Source organism: Ahaetulla prasina, chromosome 3 (assembly GCF_028640845.1).
Source record: "Ahaetulla prasina isolate Xishuangbanna chromosome 3, ASM2864084v1, whole genome shotgun sequence".
Lineage (NCBI taxonomy): Eukaryota > Metazoa > Chordata > Lepidosauria > Squamata > Colubridae > Ahaetulla > Ahaetulla prasina.
The window spans coordinates 172,877,612-172,897,965 of NC_080541.1; positions in this window are offsets into that span (position 1 = coordinate 172,877,612).

The window sequence follows — 20,354 nt, forward strand, 5'->3', positions numbered from 1 at the left end:
TTTATAGGCCTTCTAAATTCATAGAGCAATTCATACTTTTCCTAATATGATCTCATGCTGATGTCAAAATCTGATGTAGTAACATTACCCGTTGACTTATATTAACTAGTATTCATGCTCTTTTTAATTTTAAAATAAATCACTATGGTTAACAGCTTCTGTAAATAGCAAGATTTAGCCAAGGCCAAGCTTGCAATGTGTGAACAAGATCCTCCATAGGTAAAGGTAAAGGTTCCCTTCACACCTATGTGCTAGGCGTTCCAGACTCTAGGGGGTGGTGCTCATCTCTGTTTCAAAGCCAAAGAGCCAGCACTGTCCAAAGACGTCTCCGTGGTCATGTGGCTGGCATGACTAAATGCCAAAGGTGCATGGAACGCTGTTACCTTCCCACCAAAGGTGGTCCCTATGTTTTCTACTTGCATTTTTAAGTGCTTTTGAACTGCTAGGTTGGCAGATTAGTACTAGGGATTTGAACCGCTGAACCTTTTGATCAACAAGCTCAGTGTTTTAGCTACTGAGCTACTAAGTCCCTCCTCTATAGGTAGGCACTTGTAAAATCCTAATACACCACTGAGAATGATCTCATGTTGTTGCAAGCATCAAGGGATATCTCTGATTATTGCGGTACCTAGTAAGGCCAATTACTTACTTTATTTCAAGAAAATCACAGTTCTAAGGCACCCTACTTGAGAAACCAACTAGGAATTTTCTTGAGTTCCACATGATTGCTTCCTGCATTGTAGGCAATAAGTTGAAAGGAATCAGAAAGGAACAATTATGCCAAAGGGAATCATTTCTATTGGTTTAATTTAAAATATTAAATTAATTGCTTTTTTCAAATAGGCTGTAAAATCGAAACAAAAAACAAACATCCAATATAATTTTTTTTTAAAAAATCTGTTCCCAGCTATTAGTGTGTATGTGTATAAAATGTGCAATCAATGTTTATTTAATTTTTATAAAAGATAAAAACTCTCATAGTTTTCACCTCACTTAGGCCTTATTTGAATCCATATAAGATTAGAGTTGGAGTTAAAGTTAAGTTAATCACTCAGGGGCTGCTGTGATTTTAAAAAGTCCTTTTTTCCTGTGTTTGGTGGGGTGATTTCAAAACTGCATAGAAATAAAACTTTTTAGAAAAGGGGGGGGGAAACACAGGCTGTGCATTTTAAAAACTCTTTTTCCTGCGTACTAAGTGCTTGTTTTAAAACTCCACAAAAATTTTTTAAAAATATCGTTAGGCTATTATTATTTATTTCACAATGCACAAAATAGGGTTTGCTTCCAAAATACAGCACAGCCTAAGTGCCCTGTTTCAAGTTGAACAGTTGCTGAATTAAGTAAATAACTATAGACAGAATCTTAAGTGTGGGCTACTCTCTGAGCTTAGTGGTTTTATTGCAGATGTTTTATTACCAAACTAGGTAGCAACATCAATGGTAGTATGGACTGGGCTCTGCTCTCATTTTATATACCACTGCCAGTGGCTTGCCATTTCAATGTTGATGTTAGTGGTCGTGGTGGTTCTTTGACTGGGCTATTGTTTACTGCTAGCTTGTTTGGTAATTTCTTGACTGCGGTATTGCTTGCTTCTTCTTTTTTTATTAAATTTTATTAAATATACAATTTAAAAACATTAGACATGGTGCGACTTGTTTGGTACAAACTTTTCTAACACTTTTTCTTTTGTGTAGTTTACAATATAACATCATGCATATTCCATATATACTTTTTGTACATTCAATCATACTCCAATTACATACATATTCCCTTTGTATCTATTCAAATCCTGTTTACTCCTATCTAATATTTCTTATATTATTTTATTTATTTTTCTCCCCTATTCTTCACTTTGTTTCTAATTCTTCTAATTATCCCTACATTCCTCCTTTTCTCTAGCCATTTATAAAATGTATTCCAGGTTACATAGAATTCCACTTCATCTTTATCTTTGAGTTCCATTGTTAACCTGTCCATTTCTGCACGGGTCAATATTTTGTTGATTATTTCTGCCTCCTGTGGGTTCTCTCTGCATTTCCAATTTTGTGCGAAGGTCAACCTCGCTGCCGTTAATATGTGTACCATAAGATATATTTCTTCTTTTTTGTAATTATCCCTTGCTATACCCAAAAGGAAGAGTTCTGGTGTCATATCTATCATCTGGTTTAACATCTCTTCTAGCCACTGTTTTATTTGGAGCCAAAAGTCCTTGGCTTTCGGGCATCCCCACCACATATGATAATAGGTGCCTAGTGTTGCTTTACATTTCCAACATTTTGGTGAGCAGTTTTTGCGCATCTTAGCCAGTCTTGTGGGTGGGAGATTTCTTTATATGCAGTAGCTAGAGTCGGTTTTGCTTGCTTCTTGATCTTGTTAATCTTGGTGTTAATATCTGCTTATCTGGGGGTTGACTGCTGGTGAGGCAGTGTTTTGGTCTTTGTATTTCTTTTTGGCTTTTTGATCATAAATCAGAGTCTGTTCCTGAAGATTCATCAAGACGTTCAAGTATTTGGACAAGGCTTCCAAGCCCTCTTAGCATTTCTGATCCTAATTATTAAACATTATGTTGGGGATAATGCTATATTTCCAGCAATCTAATTTATATAGCCTAAACTGTCCCTTGGAAATGAGATGGTGGACACTGGCTTATCATCAGTATTTTTTTAAAAAAAATCAAATGCCAACCAGTGATGAAATAATTGGTATCATCTTTATCCTTCCCCTCTGGAAGCAAAAATTAACTGCACAATGTTATTTTTTTATGCAGAGTACAAATCCTTTAATTCTGCAGTTGCCATTTCAAGTGGGAGAGAAAATTTAAGAACTTGGCTGGAGTTATCTAAAAACCAAGTTATAGCCTAGAGAAGCTACAACAGCTGTTTCAAGGAACATTGTACAGAGTTAGCTGTTCTATTACCTATTTTTAGGTATCTGCTTGTTTCTAGTACAGGCTTCGTTTATGTAATTTAAGATAGTATAAAAATACCAATATCATTCTGCTGACCAATTTTTAGATGATGAAATGGACAGGGTCTTTGGATAGTGAGAACACATAGTTTTCCAAAGCTTTTTCGGCATCCTAACTACTTCTGCAGAAATAACAAATAGGATTTATTTTAACACGCACAGCTCCAAAGTTTAATTAACCTTAATGCACAGAACACACTAAATCACAATTTATTCAAAAGATATATTCCACTTTTCTTACTTCCACTTTTCTAAGTATGCTTTAATTTTAAAAATGAGTACATCAACATGCTGAAAAATTTCTAAAACGGTCAAAAAATCAAATAGATGTTTTAAGGCAAGGTTTCAATCTACCAATGTTCATATGCACCTAAAATATGGAAATCATTTAGCACATACCTATGCCAGCTTCTGATAAAGGGGGGGAATGTATTTCCCCAATAGGGTGAAAACCTCAATAATGGCAATGTTTTTCCTCAGCTGGATATAGCTTCAGAATCAGTTGCATTTGCAAAAGGCCAGCCAAATCAAGATCAGAATGTGCAAGCCTGATCCAAATGAAACAATAAACTTTGGTGGGAAGAAAGTCTTAATTTTCCCTTTAAGTTTGCATTGAAGTCTTAATTTTCCTTTCAAGTTTGCTTTATGCTAAAGTTGACACCTTGTATTTTTAAAAGAATTAACTGTGAACACAAACTCATGCATATAGAAAGGATATTTGTCTTCCTTCCACAGAAAGGGAAAACTTAAAACATACATATCATGAAATGGTTCAATGGATAATAAAACATGATTGGCATTCCTGAGTTAGAACTGAGTCAGTATCCCTTATAGCCTGTTTTGTTAGCAAAGTTTTACAATGTATGTCTAGTTACTTTGCAACTATACCCAGAAACAACGAAATTAAATGCAGAGGCTTGGTTAAATTAGGGCAGTAATGTTATTGAATTAGCCACAGTGCAAAGAACTGCTCAGTAAAAACAATACAATCAAGGAGACAAATAACTACAGGCTGCCCTCAATTTATGAACACAATTGGGATTGGAATTTCCATCATGAGGTGTGGTTGTAAAGTGATTTATCATGTGATCAAGACCTGATTTTTCTGACCATTTTTACCATGGCCATTAAAAAAATTCGGCATTCCCAACTGTTGTTGCTTGCAGAAAACTTGCTGGAAAGGTTGCAAATTGCAATCACATGACCAAAGGATGCTCTAGTCCAGGGGTGTCAAACTCAAGGCCCGTGGGCCAAATCCAGCCTGCAGGGTACTTAAATCTGGCCTGCAGGGCCGCCCTGGAAACAACAAAGGACTGGCCTGTGGTGCCTCTGCCAGCCAAAACAGGCTCCCAAGCTCCATTTTTGGCTGCAATGGCCTCCTGCAACCCTCTGCCAGCCAAAACGGAACTCAGGAACCTGTTTTGGCTGGAAGGGCGCTCAGGCCACCACAGGTGCCCCCGACATGAGTGACGTTGATCTGGCCATGCCCACCCAAGCCCCCCAAGGTCAAACACAACCCTGATGCAACCCTCAGGGAAATGAAGTTTGACACGCCTGCTCTAGTCAGTCGTAAATACAAGCTGCTTGCCAAGTGGCCAAATTGTGATCATGTGACCACGGAGGCGGTGCATTGGTCCTTAATGCAAGGATAGCTTGTAAATCGCTGTGTCCCAGGCAGTTCTAACTTTGAACTGACGTTAAATGAACAATGGAGGACTATCTTTAAAGAACAGTCTGGCCCACCCCAGAGTGAAGTCAATTTGGTCATGTTTTCAATTCCTCTGGTGCCTTCCTAGACAATACAGATATTCCCAAATCTCTATACCTATTCCATGACTCACTGAGGGGGATCATGGGCAGCAAACTCTACATGTTATGCAAAGATCTAAAACCAGGATGCTGGGCCAATAAGTAGACAGCTTTAATCTAAAATAGTTATAAGTTTATTTGGAATTACTGCATCTTCCTTTGGTTTTATGTGGCTTGCTGTGATCATGGATGGTAGTCAGCTTTGCTATTTTTTTCCCGTTTACTAAGGCTTTGTTTTCTGTTCATGGAGCTTGACACAAGGGCTTATATATCTCGGGGGGGGGGGGGCGTTGTTTGTTTTTTCCCAGGTATTATAGCATCTAACATATGCAGGATGGAGGGGAAAGTTTTATTATGTAATCTCTCATTTGTTGTTCTTAGTCAATCAGGTGATTGTGAAAAATTAAAGCTTCATTTAAAAACAACATTGCATGAATAGACCTTATGAGCTGCATATATGAGCTCCCCACTTATTTACAGAATTCACCTACAGAATGAGTCTGCCGTTTGAAAAGACCCATGGGTGCCTGTGTTTTCTTTCTTCTCTGTGTACTTTTCTTTCCCCCTTTTTATTCTATCAACACGTCTTTCCCGCCTTCCTCACACCTTCATCCCGAGGTTCTCCACTCTCTGTCTGGCCTTCCTTCTAAGAAAGTGCCCAGTTTACTTTCTCCTTTCCTACTGCTACTGCAGCAGTCCGTTGTTTCATCATGAGGGATGATAAAATGGATTTCTCTGGTTAGTGTGGAAGGAAGGACACCTTTGAAAAGGAGGCTAATAGGAAGTAAAGTTAAGGTACTGTAAGATTTTCTTTGAATCAAAGCTTATTATAGTATTTGCTTTGGATGGTTTTGTCCCTTTTTTTCTTACCTTTCTTTTCCACATCCATTGTTGTCTGCTTCACCAGCGGGGAGCTAGTAATATTTTGTTAATACTTTCCTGAGAGATGAGTTCATGGCATGCCAGGCACTTCCTGGATAAAGTGGGCAGGACCTCTTATTGCCAATATGTTGATCACTGATCTAGTTAACATAATCATGTGTCAACAGGAACATTAGCAGGATCCAGCTGGATTGCTGGTTGATTGGGTTAAGTGCTTTTTGATTTATTCTGTCTCCAAGTGTCATCTTTCTCTGCCCAAATCCCTCACGAAGACCTACTCCTCCCTCACTTTCACCTGTAACATGCATGAAATAAATCATCACTTATGACTCATCAGCCCAGCTAGTCTGGTAATAACCAATGTATCTAGAGCCACGCAGGACAAAAGAAATGCTGTTTTTTTCCCCCAAAGCTCTCTTTCAACCTGATTAAAGAGAATTTGCTTTCAAAATGTATTTCAAAGGAAAAGCGCATTTTGATGGAATGTGCACATAATTTAGCATTCACTTAGTTATATTGTAAAGTGGCCAAGAGATATGGAAGGGCAGAATTAAAGGGTTCAAAGAAGTCAAAACAATGAGGATGACGGCATGATCAAAGCATCACCCGTTTTTAATACGTGTCACATGTTTGTAAAATCTATCTTAACTGCATTGTTACACACACTACTTTGCCTTTTTGGACCTCACCCATGGACACCCTTGGCATTATGTGTGAATGTCTTATCTTTCACTGTTCATCTCAAGCAGTCTGAAGCTCCCTGGCTTTCCACATTTAAATACGTTTTAAGGAAACTATTATTAGACTACTTTTCACGTTTGCTTTTTTTTTTTTCCAAATTGGAAGCTTGACTTCAGAGTGATGGAAAGATATTGCCACCAGCAACAGTAGTTCTCTCCCCAGCAGCAAAGTGAGCTTAAAATACTCAAGAAGAGCAACTCAACAGAAATTCTTAAGTACCTGGAAAGTCTCTTTGGGGGGTTTTGTGGGGGAGGGGGAAACTCTTGATGAAGAGTAAGCTGTGTCACACCGTCATGCAGCCTATTTTTGAAGCATTCATTCACTATATACCCCAAGTGTCTTTTTCCCTGTTTCTGCTCAACTCCAGCAAGTGCCAACTGTATCCAGAGACATAAACAAGCAGCCATTCTTCTGTCTGGAGAACAAAGGACAAGATTCAAGCACAGGAAGGTGCACAGAAAAATAGCTGATTGGTCAGCCTTGCTTTGCAGCCATCATCATCAGAAGTGCCAGCAGCGTCTCCAGCAGCAGCCATCGGTTTTTCCCTGAAAGTGATAGGAGTCCATAAGGCAAAATTCAACATAGCATTAAAGGAACATATTCTAAACATCAACACTGCTGAACAACCAACAGTTGTTTAATAATCCCAGTTGTCTATGTACATGTGTGTACATGTACGTATATTTAAATCTTTCTTGACCAACCAACATAATCTCTATGAATCCAAACTTCAAATGTACATCTTTTTAGGCCAAAAAAAAAAAAAATCTGCTGGGAATGGTGGCAAAAACATTTTATCACGTTTGCTATAGAACGATAGGATGGAATGTAGCTATCTATAAAAAGCTCAAACGCCAGAATGAAGCAGCAAGTAATTGTTTGCCAAATAAGTTAGGCCTATAACTATCTCAGCTTTCCAGAATGTCCCTTTCTCCTTCTTTCCCCCTTTTACCTCTGACAAAAATACAAATGAACTCTCCAAAGAGTTCAACATTCTCAAATCTCCATGCCCAACCTTTTTGTTTTTGCAAATTTTGCAAAGTGTGCAGTCTACCAAGCTAAGAGAAGGATGACCTGAAGCTACACAGAATTTTATGTGGACACCCAATCTGAAAAAGTATATTTTAAAAAGCAGGGAAGACCAACGGTGCTAGAACTCAATATTTCTGTGGATGGTCTTTGCCCATACTTTCACCTTCATAAATTCCAAAGAGACCAGAACATCTGGTCTTCATTTTGTGGGCAAACTATTCACGATTTGTTATCACTGAATTGCCTTGCTGCTGAGACTTGATTACAAGGAGGGGGAAGCTAACCCAGTGGTGAAGTTAAGTGATTTTAGGTTGCATGTAATTTGGGTCCTATTCCTCATAGGATTATGACAGCAGATTCTAATTAGCTTTTGGGTTGCTGCTTGTGAAGAAGAGTAGATATGTAAAATCAGGAGAAAAATATCAGCAGAAGCTTTTTTATTTAAAAAAGAAAAGTTCTTTCTCCTCTCAGTATATGATTAGGAACATCACAAATCAAAGAACAGCCCACTAGGTGAGAGAGTAAAGAAGTCATAAATCTGTATAGAACAACAAGAATTGAACTGTGCTGGATCTAACAATCTTCTAAACCGTCAGATAAAAAGCAACTTCTCTGTGAAATGTCTCTGTGGTAATAATTAATAACATCTGGCCATGTTTAAACTTTCTCAGCAAAACAGTGTGGGCTGGATATACTGGATAATACACAATTGCTTGTTTGCATCTGTATAATGATGTTTATCAAGACATCAAGACAGCCAATTGTCTACTTCATGCTACTCAATTGTATAGCCCTGCACATCCGAGTGATTTTCTTTAAAAATCAAGGACTGGTTTCCATTTTGCAATGCAATCTTTCTAACAGTATTTTTAAAAATATTTGATTCAATATCAATTCTACAAAATAAGTATAGATAAAGTATATAAGATATAAAGATATTGGATCCTTTACATATTTAAATCAAGTAATTCATTAAATCTACTAAAAAGTGTGTACCAGCCCATATTGTTATTTTACTATTGAGGGAAAACATGAATTTATTCATTTCTAAATGGATTAGAGTATTATTTTGGTTAATTACAATAGTCTGGATTTACATAAGGATTCCGACAACAAATTAGCCAAATTTGAGCCTAAGGTATTATTCTATGTACTTTGCCCATTACTGAGAAAAGTTGTCAGTGAGTAAGAAAATTGGATGACTTGAGAAAACTGTAGCTTAGTTGACTGTGGGTGAACAGGTTATTTGACCACAACCAATGAGATTTTATTTCCATTATGGTATAATTTGGGTGGGAATGACAGTTCAAATCCATATATTAATTACCCAGAAAGAAAATATCTCCAAAATTATAATTCTTCCATTTATTTCAACTTCTAGTTTCAAACAATAACTTTTTTTCTATTTCTCAATTCTGTCCAGCTCATTTTGATCAAACTACTCATATTAATTAAATTTGTTGTGCGCCTTGCATCCTGTTTCCTCACAAACAAAATTAATGCAAAGCATTAACAAAGTAACATCCCAAAATGTACCAATTGCATGCAATACAGGTAAAAAGAGAAAGAGCTTTAATCATACAGTCAAGGCTGCTGTGTTGGCATATTCACAAGCAAACTAACTTCACTCCAACACCTGTCAACTGTGATAAGTACTTCACTCTGGTAAGGCCACCTCTTCCTGTTCTAAGATTAGAATAGTCACTCTCTCCTATTCACTTGCACGTATGCACATACATAAGCACACTTACATAAAAAGATGTTTCATAATAATAACCATATATTATCCCAAGAAGAATAGCTACATATTATAATAATAACAGAGTTGGAAGGCACCTTGGAGGTCTTCTAGTCCAACCCCCTGCCCAGGCAGGAAACCTTAAAGTTGCCTTTAAGGAAAGCTTAAAGTTGCCAAGGTTGGAGACCCCTGATCTAGGAAGTATGAGTCCACCCACTTTGGAATTAATTGGACAGCCTGGGGCAGTGATACTAACAAAGTTCAACAGGTAGAGCTTCCCACAATCCTTGCTAGGAAGGGATTTTGATTTATTTATTTTTTTGGCAGTTCTAACTTTGGGGAGGGGGAAAAAGGGACATGGTGATTCCTGAAAGAAAGTTGCCAAGGTTGGAGATCTCTGTCCTAAATTGTGTTCTCTGGTGGCGAGATAATATTTACTGTACAGTATTAAACAATTAGGCCTTTCCTCAATACATGGTTATTTTTTTTAAAAATGAGGAATTATTCCCAGCCAGTTTCCAAAGTCACCGTGTTCCCAAGGCAGATTTACAAACTCAAACAATACTGTACTTCGCCCCAACAACCCTAATAAAAACGTATTCAACTATCCCCGGGAAATAAAACACAAAACACCCACACTTCCTGGGAACACTATGAAAAAAAAAAAAACAAGGGCTAATGATCGTCTCCAGTTTATCAGCGGAGGCCAAGCCTGATTTTCCTTTGATTTGTTTGAAGGACGGGCGTTTCAATAATCTCCTCTTAACCCAGTCTCTCCCCCTCCGTAACTCCGGGTATTTTGCAAAGCTCCGTCCACTTCAGACGCCGCATTTGAAGATTCCGCCGCATCGAGCTAATTGCGAGGCCTAATTGCCGTTTCCAGTCGGCCAAAGCGGGGCCTCACTTCCCGGGCCTCCAAGCACGGGCGGCGCGCTCACTGCAGGCGGGCGGAACAGCGGCGGGGACGAGAAGGCAGCCTGCCACCCTGGGCCGACCGTTCTCGGGGAAAGCGAGCGGCCGCTGTGGCTGGGCTGGGAGGGCTGCATTTGCATTAGCCTTCTTTTGGAAAAGCATTCATTGCCTTTTGCGGTTCAAGCCCCAGAGGCCGCCTTGCACCCGCATTACGGTGTGGAAACCACGAAGGAGCCTGGCGAAGTCCTGCCAAACGGCCCCACTTCTCCTCGGCTTTTTCCATTCCTGCCTGGCTTTCTCCAGGCACACACACCCTCCCCACGAAAAAGCCAAAAGGGAAAAAAGAAAGGCGTCCACGGCGTTGAAGAGTCGGCCGTTCTCACGCACGGCGACCGGTGAGTTGGTTTGACTTGACCCAGGGCTGAGAGAAGAGAATTCACACGCAGCCCGACGAAATCTACAGAAAGGGCCGCCGAGTTGCGAGGTATTTCGAATGGAAGCGCTGCTCTAAAGCATCCAGAGGGAAGCCAAGCAGGGCAGACTTGAAGGCGGGAACCAGCTTTGGGTGCAAAGGAGAAAACTGGCTCTGCCGAGACGAGGAGGGTCCGGCAGGCCTCTTCGAGAAGCAAGGGCCTTCTCCCGCGTGTATCGCATGACCAAAGCGGTTTGAGTGCTACCCCCCATGTATGATATATCCTGAGTTAGATCAACTTTTTTTTTTTTTTTTTTTACATTTATACCCCGCCCTTCTCCGAAGACTCAGGGCGGCTTACAGTGTAGGTAGATCTTGGAATGCAACCGCGGACAGTGATGAAGATGTCTTAAATTGGATCCCAACTGTGTATCAGAGTGGGTTATAGAAATCTACAACTAGAATAGAATAGAATAGAATAGAATAGAATAGAATTTTTTATTGGCCAAGTGTGATTGGACACACAAGGAATTTGTCTTGGTGCATATGCTCTCAGGGTACATAAAACTAAACCTTTTTACCCATTCCTGGGCAAGGAATGATCATCTGACTATCTAGCTAGGACAAGAATTTGCCAGCCTGAGCCAGGGACTCTTGTGGTCCCCTGATTATTTTCTTCAGATTTTATGTTCTCTGATTTCTGTGGGATTCTTTTGAGTCTTGAGGAAAGTTTCATAGAAGCCCCTGGTTATGTTCACTCAACATCCCAAATCAGAGTGTGGATTATCTGGCTTTGGCTTAGCATGTGAGATGAATTCAGACAATGTCATTTGTAAAACCAAAGTGTATGGCAGACCGTATGATACAAATCAAGCTAATTTTTACTGTTCATGTTTTTTAAATGACATTTCACTATTTGACATTTGGGGTGGAGAGAGAGAGAGAGAGAAATGAGAGTGGCTGGCAAGAGAATTCTGGGAAATGAAGTTCACACATCTTAATGTTGCCAAGGAAGCACAAGACAAACTACAAAGGGAATGCAATGCCCCTCTCATTCTCTCATTCTCTCCAAGCTTCTCTCCTAGCCAGCCAAAAGAATTGATTCCCACAGACTGGTATTAAGATGCTATAGATTTAATCTAGTATAAATTCTTCTGAGTTCAGTAGGATTTACTGCCAAATATTTGTTGTTATAGGATTATCCTCTGACAGAACTGAAAGGAAGGCTGAAGAGGATCTATGATCCGTTATATTTCAGAATATTTGCAATTTGTCTGATTAGTTCATGATCAAATTAAGGTTAGGAGAAAACAAACAGAATATTAGTATCAAGCCTGATTCACTGATGTTATGTTTGGAGTAAACTCATAAATTAAACATTAGCCTTGTCTACAAAGGGCTGGTAGGTTTTCTGTAGATGTTTATAAGGTTTTTGTTTGTTTGTTTTGTGCTTTCAACTCAGTATTGACTCCTGTCACACTCTGGATAAGGCCTTGAAGTTTTCTTGGCACATTTTCAGAAGTGGTTTGACCTTGCCTTCTTCAGAGAGTTGAGAGAAAGTGATTGACTCAAAGTCACCCACCTGACTTTATGCATAAGGCAAGACTAGAAGTCACAGTCTCCTGGTTTCAAATCTGAGGTTTTTTAAAACCATTACATTAACTGGCTGACATCTAATTGGTTCATGTACCAATTAGCCACAACTGAAGCACGTTTCTCAGATATGTATATATTGCCTCTCAGATATGTATAGATGTAACTTCCATTATTCCTGTGGTTTGAAGAAAACATATTTCTCAAGTTAGTGTTTAATGTGCTTTTGTATATCAGTTAAAAAAAAAACTTCTGATATAAATTGGAGTGTCTGCATTGGACATTCTTTATTCAAAGATCTTTACAGCTCCCTGCTAATCAGCCCCTTGTTGGCTTTTTCATGCAAATAGTAATGCCAGGATCCTATAATCATGGAAAATGATACTGTATGAAAATATGTTTACATTGTTTCTAGATTGAGGCCCAATTATTGAAACGACTGACATCCACACCTATTAATTAGCCATATGCTGCTGTTTAATGGTGAGTAACAGTGTTCCGTGCGCCTTTGGCGTTGAGTCATGCCGGCCACATGACCACGGAGACGTCTTCGGACAGCACTGGCTCTTCAGCTTTGAAACGGAGATGAGCACTGCCCGCTAGAGTCGGCAACGACTAGCATGTATGTGCGAGGGGAACCTTTACCTTTACCTTTAACCATTAAGTGAAATATGAAGGATGAGTCCCTTTTTCTTGTGTGAGCAACTGTGTTGGAATCTGCTGTCGCTTGACCCATTGTGGGTGAATCGCTTAGGTCAGAGGTCTCCAACCTTGGTCCCTTTAAGACTTGTGGACTTCAACTCCCAGAGTCCCTCCCAGCCAGCAAAGCAAAGCTGGCTGAGGGACTCTGGGAGTTGAAGTCCACAAGTCTTAAAGGGACCAAGGTTGGAGACCCCTGGCTTAGGGGAGCAACTTGTTCTTTATATGGGATTTGAGAATCATCATTTCTCAGTGCATGGAAGTGCTTTTCATAGCGCTCTTTGCATTGATGAACTCTTTTCACTGCAGTGTTGCATTAATGTGGGCCTGCTGGACACCCAAATAACATACAACAAGGCTTCCCCTCCCCCATCTTGACATTGACTTGTTTTCAGTTGCGCCTCTCTCCAGGCACAGTAGTATCTGCCTTTACTTGCTGCAGAGAGGGAGGGGGGGGCACTTCCTTATAGTGGATTTCAAGGACTTCTCTTGCTGGTGAAGCGAAAGGTTGCTGGTTGAGGGAGGCCCATTGTAACAGCCTGGGATCTCATACATCAGCCTCTTCAATCCTGCCTTGGAAAAAGACAGAGAAGCAGTAGGGAGGCAGGAGAGGCCTCTGTTTTGCCAATACTTCACAAAGCACCTTCTTAATCAGAGTCCCAGGATGGTGCGCTTTCAAAGTTCAGCTTTTTCCTTTCCCCTTTCCCGGTCCTCTTGCTGGGGCCCAAAAAGGCATGCGCAGTTATAAATATAATGAGTATGTTGCATAAACATTCTAAAGGAGGAACAAGGTTGGGGAATCCATTTGACCTTCAATGGTTTGTGTTCTAACATCCTCCCCCAATCCAGTGCACTCTGAATGTGACAGGCTGCAATTCCCATCATTCCTAGTCTGCTCTCCTAGGAACAGTAGCCCACTACATCTTTCTCAAAATGGAAGAGTAATCTTTATTGTAAAAGATTTTTCATGTATGGAGTTAGGTAAATTGCAAGATGATCAAAGGGATCCTTTTGATTAAAATACTCATAGAGGTGGGTTGCGGTGGCTCAGTGGCTAAGATGCTGAGCTTGTCAAAAGGTCGGCAGTTCGGTGGTCAAAAGGTCAGCAGTTTAATGGTTTGAATTCCTAGTGCAGCATAACAGGGGTGAGCGCCCGTTACTTGTCCCAGCTTCTGTCAACCTAGCAGTTCGAAAGCACATAAAAAATGCAAGTAGAAAAATAGGGACCACCTTTGGTGGGAAGGTAACAGCATTCCATGCGCCTTTGGCATTGATTCATGCCGGCCACATGACCACGGAGACATCTTCGGACAGCACTGGCTCTTCGGCTTTGAAACGGAGATGAGCACCGCCCCCTAGAGTCAGGAACGACTAGCACATATGGGTGAAGGGAACCTTTACCTTTAGAAGTGAAGCATTTTGAGTAAGGGAGTGTACAGTCAGGTCTTCAAAGGCAGACTCAGGGGTGAAATGCTACCGGTTCGGACCGGATCGCCCGATCCAGTAGCGATGGTGGCAGGTGGTTCAGAGAACCAGTAGCAAAAATCCCTGCCGCCCCAGCTGAGCCGCGCGATCATCAGAGTTTGGGGTTTTTTTTACTTTTAAAAGCATTTTTTCTTCTGCCGAAAAAATGCTTTTAAAAGTTAAAAAAAAAACCTCTGATGATCGCGCGGCTCATCTGGGATCGTCAGAACCCTTGAAAAGCTTTTTTTCCTCTGGCGATCCCAGCTGAGTTGCCTGATCATCAGAACCCTTTAAAAACATGTTTTCTACAAGCTCTTCAGCCGAAGAGGTTGTAGAAAAAAATATTTTTAAAAGTATAAAAAAAAGTTGGCCATGCCCACCCAGTCACATTACCCCACCACCACCAAGCCACGCCCACAGAACCGGTAGTAACAAATTTTACATTTCACCCCTGAGCAGCCTTATAAGAAAATGGGTTGGGGATAGACTGGGATTAAAACGGAGCACCTTAAACCCCCTCCCCCCACTGGAATGTTCTTTGGATACCTTTTGATTCTAGATGTGAACCAAGAACATCAGAGTCTCTAACTTTGAGAACTAAGCCATAAAAATGAGCACAGGCTGAAAAAAAGCCAGCCCAGAGATACACGAGTTTCTGGTCAGAGGTAGAAAGACCAGAAGGATTCACACTTGGGGCACTGATGATCAGTGAATGGCATCCAGCAGTCAAGGAAATTGGTTAGTTCATGTGTGATGCTAAGTTATGGTGTGGTTCTTTGTGCTTTGGTTTACAGCTTTGGGCGCTGTCAACCAACTTGGGCTGAATCAAGAAACCACTGTTAAATAAACTCTGGTTTTGCATGATTAGCAATGCCAGCATCAGCTGCCTGGAACACAGAAAACCATCCGCCTTCATCAAACCCCTGCCAAGCCTTCTCGCACTCCTACAACAAGTCAGATCCTATTGCTCATCCAGTCACCTGAAGGAGGTGAGGGATTGGAGGGAGGCAGTAAATATTCTTTGTCTAACTGTACTTTGACTGAACTGGTTTCCATTTGTGCTTCTTGGTTGTTTAACAGACATCAGCAGATCCTCTTGGCATTAAAAGCCGACAGGAAATTAACTTCTCACGACCTCTTGGGAATCGCAAGGCAATGTAAAACTGCTCAAGGAAGCTGCTGCTTCCTCTTCCTTCCCTTCTCTTCAATACTTGAGCCCTGTGATCCGCTCCAAGGTGGGAATAAGCACCCTTGAATTCAGTGGAGCTGACATCAGAGACATGCAAAGGATTGTGCAGCACCCTATTTCCACCACCTCCACCAGTTTCTAGTACAAAATGTATGGGCCTCTGTGGCTGGACTTGCAATGTGTTTTTCTCTAGGAGGACCATCTGATCAAAATCTTTGGCAAAATTAAGGCACATTCTTTTCCCCATCCTGGTTCTATCTGTCACGCTACAGCTGGTGATTAAACTGTCCAGGCAGACTGCTGCCTGCAGGAAGAGAGAGAGAGAGGGAAACAACAACCAAGGATAATATCTCTGGCTGGGTCCGGCTGTGCATGCAGGACGAGGAGAGAAGACTACAATTTATTAATTAAATCTTAGTTTCCTGGCTTTACACAAATTCATCAAAGGGAAAACAGTGGTCAGCTTGCAAATGGATTTTGCAGTGTTGTAATGGCACCTGTAATAGTTGTCTTTCCTACAAATGCCATTGCAAAATGACCCATGGCTTAAGAAGTAGATGCAGCCCTCCCTAAAACAACTTTCATTTTTCTTTCCTTAAAAGAAAAATTTTGACTATGACTGCTGTGGTTCTTATTTATAAAAAAAAAGACTGAAAAAAAGAGATTCCAAAAGTTATGCATTCTTTTAAATCTATTTATTCCCTCACCTTAGAAGAAACAGTTATTAAAGAATACAATATAATGAAATTGTGTGATTTAAAAATGTTTTAGGTCTAATTGTGGTTGCACTGTGTGTGTCTTTACAAACTATAACATTAGTTGTAACCTTAAAAGGCAAGGGTCAGAGAGACAAAAAAGCAGGTTCATTATCACAAAAATATGCTTGTTTCTGGTACGTTAGTATCTTTTTAAAATGGTGTGTAGATTTCCTCCCTATAATCTGATAATACTCTTTTGATTATCATGACTTAGATAGTTGGAAGTCACTTTTAAGTTCCTTTGAGGTCATTTATTCCAAAACAATGAATATCTGTGATACAAAATGCAGTTATTGATTTGTAATTATCAAATCAACTATTTGGCTACTTGTAGTTTTGTTAAGCAGGAAACTTACTCCTGCCCTTTAGCCCAGGATTTTAGACTCTGATTTGTGAACCCTAGAATATTTGCAAAGAAGCAAGATAAGAAGGAAATGCAGAAACACTCCTGAATGATTGCCTGAACCAGACACCTCATTTATGAATTTCTGCCTTATGTACATCCAGTTCAGGGCTGTGCTTCCCCCCCAATCTACTGTACTATCTACTGACTTGCAAATTAGGCAACTGTATTTTAACTTACTAGAGTATGATGAGATAGCCTTTTTAGCCCTTTATGGCAGGGGTGAAATCCAGCAGGTTCTGACAGGTTCTGGAGAACCGGTAACGGAAATTTTGAGTAGTTCGGAGAACTGGCAAATACCATCTCTGGCTGGCCCCAGAGTAGGGAGGGAATGGAGATTTTCCAATATCCTTCCCGTGCCACACTCACCATGCCACACCACGCCCACCATGCCACACCCACAGAACCGGTAGTAAAAAATGGATTTCACCACTGCTTTATGGTTTAATATGGCCCTGACCCCAAATGTTACCCACTGTAAGCTAACTATGTTTGGATGGATTTGCAAAGGTAAAGTGTGACTAGTTTATTTTGCCCATCCGAGGAAGACCATACAGTTCCTAAGTCCCAAACTAGTAAAGCTACATGTCACCCAGTGGATGGACTGCTAGATGGCTCCGTTTTCGGGAACGCGGGGGGGTGGGGGGGAGCAGCCTCTCATAAGGACGATCTGGAGGCAGGGAACCCGTCAGCCGAGGAGACCCGCTTTCCTTCTCTGCTTTTCCGCTCCGTCTTCTGCAGGCCAACGCGGGAGAAGCAAAAAAAAAAAAAAAGCAGCTTGGAAACGCATCACTTTTTATTGACTGTACTTCGTGTTTGGTTTCGGTTTGGGGTGGGGTGGGTTGGCCGTCTTCTCTGCAAGGAGTGAAACACGAAACAGGAGAAGCGGCGATCACCCCGGAGTGGCCCCAATCTTGACTCTTTCGACCAACTTTGCAGACACCCCCTAACCAATTCAACCCGGTCTCTGCCGACGCTGCTTCTTCCACCCGCCCGCTTCTGAAACCATCTCTCCTTCCCTCCCTCGCCGCCTTTCCGGGCGAGAGCTTCGCCTGCACGGTTCCCTCCGACAGTCCGCTTGGAAGACGACGAGGATCCGCAGGGGAGCCCGGGGAGGAGGGGGCACCGTCCCTCCTCTTCCCCGCGGTAGGTCCTTGGGCTGCCTGCAGTTATTTGCTCCGGTGGGCCTGCAAAAGCCATTAAGGCTCTGGCACAGGGCAGAAACGGAGCTAGGCAGCACCACTCGCTTTTTAAAATAAACATTAGTCTTAAAACGTTTGCACTATTGACCCCCCTGCAGATCTGGTTACTTGTGATCCGCTGCCCAGATTTAAGGAAGTACCGGGGGGGGGCTCTCCCCCTCCGCCCCCACTCCCAAGCTGGAGAGGACACGGAAGAAGAATCCGAGCTGGCTTCAGGCTTCCCCTCCGGGAGCATCAATTCAGGCCAGCTCTAAGATCGGAGCTACACAACCGAGGAGTTCCCCCCCCCACTTCATCTGGGTTCAGTAGCCCGACTGACCCTCGCTTGGAAGTTTTTTGTTTGTTTGTTTTTTTGTTGTTTTTTGGGAGCCTCGGCTCTGCCCTTCGACAACTTGGCCTCCGCTAAGTCACGGCTCTCTCCAGGTGTGTGGATTGGAACGGGTCTGCTAGGGGATGATGGGAGTCGGAGCCGACAGAGATGAAGGGAAGGCAAAGCTGCTGGAGTTTAAAAGCTTTTGGGACCGATCTTCCAAGATCTTTAACCTGGGAGAAATCACGCTGACTTTATTATGGGTCAGATCAGGGGTGAAATCCATCAGGTTCTGACAGGTTCTGGAGAACCAGTAGCGGAACTTTTGAGCAGTCCGAAGAACCGGTAGCAGAAATTTTGAGTAGTTCAGAGAACCGACAAATACAACCTCTGGCTGGACCTAGAGTGGGATGGGAATGGAGATTTTGCAGTATCCTTCCCCTGGAGTGGGGTGGGAATGGAGATTTTGCAGTATCCTTCCCCTGCCACGCCCACCAAGCCACACCCACAGAACCAGTAGTAAAAAAAATTGGATTTCACCAGTGGGGCAGACAAGGGGGCTGCAGATCCACCTTTGTCTTGGAATTCCTGTTGCAACCTCTTTTAAGGAGAGTGCCCCTGCCCTTAGGGCCCAATGTCATCCCTGCCTTAGCTTATTCCAGGGAGATTTTATGCCGTGCTACCAATTCCTCCATAGGCTACAAGCACTGATGGGCTGGTGCCTCCAGTCAGGCAGCCTCTTTCCCACCAATTTGAGGAGAGGCTATTATTACTCTAGGCAGAAAGGAAGCCAAGCCAGTGGATCCTCTGTGATCTGGAGCAGAGCTCCGTCAGGATGGCCTGAGATATAGAAAAGGGTTACCAGCTCTTCCAAATGACCTGCTTCTGTGCTAGAGGCTGCACCTTCCTGGCTTTCCTTCTCTTAAAAGACAGACTTTCCCTGCATCAGAAATGAAGACTGGGCCAGTCAAGAAACCAAAGTCCCACATCTTCCCTTGCAGTTCAAAGTAGTGCAATTTGTCCACTATGCTGTTGCAAGGTGTGATTTTTTTAAAAAATAATCCAGGTATCCATCATAACTATGCAATTGTTCCCTTGCTCCCCTTGCTTGTTATGTGCATTTGACACACACACCCAGCCACCAATCTTGACCTTTTATTTTCCGTATCTTCCAACCCTAGTTGTCCATCTTGGGCTGGGGCCTCTTTCCTGTCTGTGATTTTCTTAAGGTTGGTATTCTGAGTGCCTTTCCTTTCATTCCCTGGCTTGGCTGTAGCTACCACTCATTTGCAACAGAAAAAGACTCCTGGACTTATTTGACTCCTAGTGCCTATATACCTAAGATTTTCTTGATAGAATTAAGGAAGTGATTTGATTGGCTTCTAACAGGATGCTTTCTTGATTTCCTAGTTTATCCTAAATCTTGGAATACCCAAGAGTTCTGCCATTCGAGTCCTAAACAGTCTGATCCTACTGAGTTTCCAAAATTGGCCAAGAATCCCAGATTCTGCCATTACCACCATCACCACTAGAAAGGGAAGTGGAATCTTGGGGCAAAGCAAGAATCAGAATCTATGGGAACTTATGTTCTGGAACAATTACCAGAACCCTCTGCAAAGATATACTCAAAGTCCCACTGAGTCCAAAGAGGTTTACTCCCAAGTAATTTATATACCTTTCAGAACAGGTGAATTGCTAGTCCCATTTTGCCTGATGGTATGGTTAATCCTGAGTGGGCCAAGAGTTGTTTTCATCCAACATATCTCTGCGCATCTAATTGAGAATATTCATTGTGGAGGACGGATACCTGATCATAAGTGCTTTCCTTCTATGAGAGGAGGGGCAGTGACAAGATTAAATAACGCAGGTCAGTCTCTCAGTCTTGATGCTTCAATAGGGAATTCCCCAAAGAAAGTCTTTCTTGATGAGGACAGGACTTCATTAATTTGATTTAAGGAAGGAAGGAAATCTTCTCCTTAAGGCTATTCTTCCAGTCAGGCTGAAGGGCTGAAGGAGACACGACCTTGACAGAATGAACTAAAATCAGATCGGCTTTCTAGATATGAGACAAAGCTGCCAATTCCCAGGAACAGACAAGTTACTGTATTCTGTATATTTTTGCTTAGCGTTATTGAATGCAATAAACAAGTGTGCGCTTCCTTTCTCCCCCCCCCATTTTCTTACAGTATTGTTTAAACTCGCCATAAGCCACTGAAATGTAGCTGTGCACTTACCTCGAAATA